The sequence below is a fragment of the Oncorhynchus masou genome, chromosome 6 (genome assembly GCF_036934945.1).
Source record: "Oncorhynchus masou masou isolate Uvic2021 chromosome 6, UVic_Omas_1.1, whole genome shotgun sequence".
NCBI lineage: Eukaryota > Metazoa > Chordata > Actinopteri > Salmoniformes > Salmonidae > Oncorhynchus > Oncorhynchus masou.
In genome coordinates, this window is record NC_088217.1 from 10,632,510 (window position 1) to 10,639,095 (window position 6,586).

Genomic DNA, 6,586 nt, shown 5'->3' on the forward strand with positions numbered 1-6,586 from the left:
TGTGTGTGTGTGTGTGTGTGTGTGTGTGTGTGTGTGTGTGTGTGTGTGTGTGTGTGTGATTTCTAATATCAAAATCCTTGTTTTACACCTTGCCCTAACGTGAGTTTCCATCTGTTTACGCTTGATTGACATCCAGACACAATACGTGTCTGACTATCGGAGGAGGTCGTCAGAAACATCACATTCAGATCACAATGTGTCTTTTATTCGTCTACAAATGTCTAAAATGTGGGCTTCATCAGAATGTGACAAAGATCAGGACAAAGGACACATGTTAGCACCAGATATGAACACTGCTAAAAACACAGTTGAGTCAGAGCACTTTCTCCCTCTCTCTTTGATCTCTGCCTCTCTCTCTGACGGTCTCTCTCTCGCTGACAGTCTCTCTCTCGCTGACAGTCTCTCTCTCTCTCTGACGGTCTCTCTCTCTCTGACGGTCTCTCTCTCTCGCTGACAGTCTCTCTCTCGCTCTCTGACTCTCTCTCTCTCTCTCTCTCTCTGCTCTAGTTATTATTGTCTTGGGTTGGGGGAAGGGACCTACATTGCATGCTCTCCTCTCTAACTGTAAACCACAGAGGACTTTGTCATGCTATTGAAATGCATCATGCAACATTCTGTGGTCCGGGGCCAGGGCCTTGCAGCAGACCTGGGTTCAAGTAGTATTTGAAATCAGTCAGCGTTGGCTTTAGCCTGCCTGGTGACCAGAGAGGCAGAGTTTGGCAGTTGTGTCACTACTGTATTGATTGCATTGTGCCAGCCAGGCTCAATCAAGCGCTAGGTAAAGTATCAGAAATTATTTCAAATACTATATGAACCCAGGCCTTCTGAGGCAACTGAAACTTCAGGTCTGGAGTAAGAAAAAGCAAGACATATTTATGTTGATTTATTTTCCCTTTTGTACTTGAACTATTTTCACATCGTTGTAACACTGTACATAGCCATAATATGAAATTTGAAATGTCTCTATTCCTTCAAAAACTTTTGTGGGCGTAAATGTTTATTGTCAATGTTTTATTATGTATTATCTATTCCCCATGCCAATAAAGCCCTTTGAATTGAATTGAGAGCAGAGACAGAGAGAAAGAGAGAGAGTAAGTCTCAGGGACCTTACATAATGTCCCTACTTTAAGACCACGGGCATTTCCACCGGGCCCTCACATTGAGTTTTCCATTCCTCCCCTGAGTCCATGTTAACCTGCTATGATCTCTATTAGAGTTTTCAAATCTCTGTGATTAATTCAAGGAGAAGAAAGGAAGGAAGGATGGATGCTTTCAAAGTATTTCAACAAGGCCCCTGGCTCTCATGCTCAGCTGAGCTCCTCAATTAGACAGAGAGAGGAGGGGGGAGAACGATAGGGAGGAAGAGAGAGAGGGTGGAGAGGAGGGAAAGAGTGAGCCGAGCGAGAGAGAGAGATAGATATTTACACAAAGTAACTATGAAGTGAAATAATGATTTACAGAGCTTCAAGGCACCCTGGGTATACGGCGTTATCTTAGTCGGGTGGATGAACGTTAGTAGTGGAACCCTTAGTTTCACCTTTCTATGTGTGTAGACAAGTGACTCGGCTGCTTAAAGAGGAGGAGGGGGAAAGGAAGGATTTCAGAAGTATTCATGCAGAGCTCAGCTTAATCTTGATCATCATTGCAGTAGCCTAGAAATTGCTCAACCTCATTAGACTTTATTGATAATAATCAACCATTTTGGAAATACCCACAACCACCTCAATACCCAATAACAAAGTAAGCAAAGACTTATTGAATCATTAAAACCAATTCTAGATATTCAAAGACCACATGCATCATGGGAAAAGGTTATTTCTGCCAGGGAAGTGGACACAAGGTAAACTATGGTGAAGATATATTTGCTTTTGCACAGGTAATAAGGTTGTAATAACATTGTTACCCAAGTCAAAGCAAAGGAAACAAACTGGCAACAATGTTTCACTCCTATTTTTATTACAATCATACGGTCTTATCTATCCATTTCAAACACCCTTTATATTGCACGCTGCTACATTCCTTCCTCAAGGGCACACTTTCAACCTCCAAGTGCCGACATAATCAACATAATTAATTGTCTTTGTTCTACAACTGTTCCAATTATAGCCACAGAAAGTAGAAGTAGCCTTCACTGACACCACTATATTCAATCATGTTTTACCAAAGCTAAAGAGAGATGCAAACATAGCTTCTGCAACCTAGTGATTACCTGTAGCCTAGTGATTACCTGTAGCCTAGTGATTACCTGTAGCCTAGTGATTACCTGTAGCCTAGTGATTACCTGTAGCCTAGTGATTATATGTAGCCTAGTGATTACCTGTAGCCTAGTGATCACCTGTAGCCTAGTGATTAACTGTAGCCCAGTGATTACCTGTAGCCTAGTGATTACCTGTAGCCTAGTGATTACCTGTAGCCTAGTGATTGCCTGTAGCCTAGTGATTACCTGTAGCCTAGTGATTACATGTAGCCTAGTGATTACATGTAGCCTGGTGATTACCTGTAGCCTAGTAATTACATGTAGACTAGTGATTACCTGTAGCCTAGTGATTACATGCAGCCTAGTGATTACCTGTAGCCTAGTGATTACATGCAGCCTAGTGATTACCTGTAGCCTAGTGATTACATGCAGCCTAGTGAACAACAGTAACCTAGTGATTACATGTAGCCTAGTGATTATATGTAGCCTAGTGATTACCTGCAGCCTAGTGATTACCTGTAGCCTAGTGATTATATGTAGCCTAGTGATTACCTGTAGCCTAGTGATTACCTGTAGCCTAGTGAATACCTGTAGCCTAGTGATTACCTGTAGCCTAGTGATTATATGTAGCCTAGTGATTACCTGTAGCCTAGTGATTATATGTAGCCTAGTGATTACATGTAGCCTAGTGATTACATGTAGCCTAGTGATTACCTGTAGCCTAGTGATTACCTGTAGCCTAGTGATCACCTGTAGCCTAGTGATTACCTGTAGCCTAGTGATTACCTGTAGCCTAGCGATTACATGTAACCTAGTGATTACATGTAGCCTAGTGATTACCTGTAGCCTAGTGATTACCTGTAGCCTAGTGATTACATGTAGCCTTGTGATTACATGTAGCCTAGTGATTACCTGTAGCCTAGTGATTACCTGTAGCCTAGTGATTACATGCAGCCTAGTGATTACCTGTAGCCTAGTGATTACCTGTAGCCTAGTGATTACCTGTAGCCCAGTGATTACATGTAGCCTAGTGATTACCTGTAGCATAGTGATCACCTGTAGCCTAGTGATTACCTGTAGCCTAGTGATTACATGTAGCCTAGTGATTACCTGTAGCATAGTGATCACCTGTAGCCTAGTGATTACCTGTAGCCTAGTGATTACCTGTAGCCTAGCGATTAACTGTAGCCCAGTGATTACCTGTAGCCCAGTGATTACCTGTAGCCTAGTGATTACCTGTAGCCTAGTGATTACATGTAGCCTAGTGATTACATGTAGCCTAGTGATTACCTGTAGCCCGGTGATTACATGTAGCCTGGTGATTACCTGTAGCCTGGTGATTTCCTGTAGCCTGGTGATTACCTGTAGCCTAGTGATTACATGTAGACTATTGATTACCTGTAGCCTAGTGATTACATGCAGCCTAGTGATTACCTGTAGCCTAGTGATTACATGTAGCCTAGTGATTACCTGTAGCCTAGTGATCACCTGTAGCCTAGTGATTACATGTAGCTTAGTGATTACATGTAGCCTAGTGATTACCTGTAGCCTGGTGATTTCCTGTAGCCTGGTGATTACCTGTAACCTAGTGATTACCTGTAGCCTGGTGATTACCTGTAGCCTAGTGATTACATGTAGACTAGTGATTACCTGTAGCCTAGTGATTACATGCAGCCTAGTGATTACCTGTAGCCTAGTGATTACATGCAGCCTAGTGAACAACAGTAACCTAGTGATTACATGTAGCCTAGTGATTATATGTAGCCTAGTGATTACCTGCAGCCTAGTGAATACCTGTAGCCTAGTGATTACCTGTAGCCTAGTGATTATATGTAGCCTAGTGATTACCTGTAGCCTAGTGATTACCTGTAGCCTAGTGATTACCTGTAGCCTAGTGATTACATGTAGCCTAGTGATTACCTGTAGCCTAGTGATCACCTGTAGCCTAGTGATTACCTGTAGCCTAGTGATTACCTGTAGCCTAGCGATTACCTGTAGACTAGCGATTACCTGTAGCCTAGTGATTACATGTAGCCTAGTGATTACATGTAGCCTAGTGATTACATGTAGCCTTGTGATTACCTGTAGCCTAGTGATTACCTGTAGCCTAGTGATTACCTGTAGCCTAGTGATTACCTGTAGCCTAGTGATTACCTGTAGCCTAGCGATTACCTGTAGCCTAGTGATTACCTGTAGCCTAGTGATTACCTGTAGCCTAGTGGTTACCTGTAGCCTAGTGATTACCTGTAGACTAGCGATTACCTGTAGCCTAGTGATTACATGTAGCCTAGTGATTACCTGTAGCCTAGTGATTACATGTAGCCTTGTGATTACATGTAGCCTAGTGATTACCTGTAGCCTAGTGATTACCTGTAGCCTAGTGATTACCTGTAGCCTAGTGATTACCTGTAGCCTAGTGATTACATGTAGCCTTGTGATTACATGTAGCCTAGTGATTACCTGTAGCCTAGTGATTACCTGTAGCTATGCATTAGGCTATAAACTGGGTCCTGGAAATTTGTTGATTTTTCTCATTCCCAGCTCCGCACAAGCTAGGTGACACAGGCGGCATTTAACGGAATATCTTTTTCTTTTTAATCATAGGCTGCAATGTAACACATCTCTGGTAGACTACACACGGATTTAAGACTCATAGAGGTGTGTCTTCAGTTACGTTTCTGAGCATACTGAGAACGCCAGAAATGAATGTAGGAAATGAAATAGAAAGTTGCCCCGTTTCTCGTGGTAAAGGGATTGTATGGCAAAGCCAGAAAACGAAGCTGTTTAACCTATAAACCCAAGTGGCTGTCTGAGGTAGACTCTGAATCATCATCAGACATACAATAGCAGGCGTTGTTACACCGTTACACCATGCCAACCCATAACCCATCTATGGCATAATCGTTTGATCATACAATCGACACCCACTATCGATTGAAGGAGAATGTATTATGCCAGCCATTTGCAGGCTGGCTACACGACCGCAGACACTGTTCTTTATGTTCACCCACACACAACCTCAATTATTTATGTCCCCTGCCAGCCTTGAAGATCAACTCGTCTTTCGGAGATGCTATTCATCAGAACGGATCGAAATGTAGGCAAGGCTATATGACAGAATCTGGTCTTCTTTAGCCTGTGACAAAGAGAACAATAAATTGCGCACATAGAATAAACCACACGATGATAATGAAGGGTTGAATGTCTATGAAACTATTGTAAAATGAGCGACAATCGCCACAACGTGTCGCCTATTCAAAATATGTTCCGCTTCGTCTAGCTTAGCCTACTATATGACTGAGGAAACAATAGGCAGCATTTGTAGCCGAGCCTCGAGGAGGATGTGAGAGAGTTGATGTATGAAATGTAACATGAGCGAGCCAACCGTGCACCGCACACTCAGTAGCTGCTTCCCTCCCTGCTCTCTGTTCCGTTAGTCAGACATTAACCGCCCGGTGGTGGCAGAAAATGAAATGATTCTGTGCCCCACAAAAAACACACATTACCAGTGGAATAACCTTAAATTGAATTAATGTGTAAATGTAAACCTATGAAGTTCTGCACTGTAGCCTAGGGTTGTCACAAAATAATATAGATATCATTTGCGTATAATTTGATTGAGTTTTGGAGGAATATAGGCTTCATCCCTTCACTCATGCGAGGATATTTGCATGAGGTCTAAATAACAAGACTCAACCTTTAAGCGGAAATGTGTTCTGAACGTTCTGTTTTCAAAAACGTTAAGATAAAAAAAATGATATGAACCTGCAATAATGATTCATGCTCAAATGCTACTTTTTAAGCATTAAACGCATTAAACAATCCATAAATGAGATTGAACAACATATTGTGACACAGAAATTACAAAATTCACTATCGGAAATAAAACACTATAATTAATCTAATAGTATATGAACTCTAATAATTTGCATATAGCCTAGCTCATATAGCTGTAACCTAGGTGATGATGATGATTCCTTTGCCTACCTGTATTGGCTTGAATTTATTTTATTCCTTTAGAATTGATCAGTCCCTTCAGTGTAGTACGGTGGACGGCGTGTTGAATAGTGAGACTTACGGCGGTAAATGTTATTTATAAGGTTTTCTTTCTGACCTTTGTCTCTTAAAATGGGTGACCATGTGTGGAAAAACACCGGCCAACCTCCCAGTGCAACAGGAGAGCGTCTTCTTAAAGAGGCAGGTTTCACTAGAATCAGCTCGGCGCTTGTTCCGCGCAGCAGCATCACGTTGGCCTGTACGCACGCGCGCACAGAGAGAGCCCAAGAGGTCGGAGGGAACCGAAAGCACACAGAAACAACACAGCCTACCATGGCCATGCGTGCCTGAAAACAAATAGAATTACCACTCAAGTATAGTTCAATTCATTAA

The 6,586-nt window shown here is 42.2% G+C and overlaps 1 protein-coding gene across 1 annotated transcript in view; it reads right to left on the reverse strand.

The window, feature by feature from the left end:
* LOC135541337 (sodium- and chloride-dependent taurine transporter-like) overlaps positions 1 to 6,376 on the reverse strand; it is a 38,633-nt gene extending 32,257 nt beyond the window's left edge. The window contains exon 1 of the mRNA XM_064967507.1: positions 6,185 to 6,376. The gene's annotated coding sequence lies outside the window, so the exon portion shown is untranslated. The remainder of the gene's footprint in view (positions 1 to 6,184) is intronic.
* Between the last annotated feature and the right edge of the window lie 210 nt (positions 6,377 to 6,586).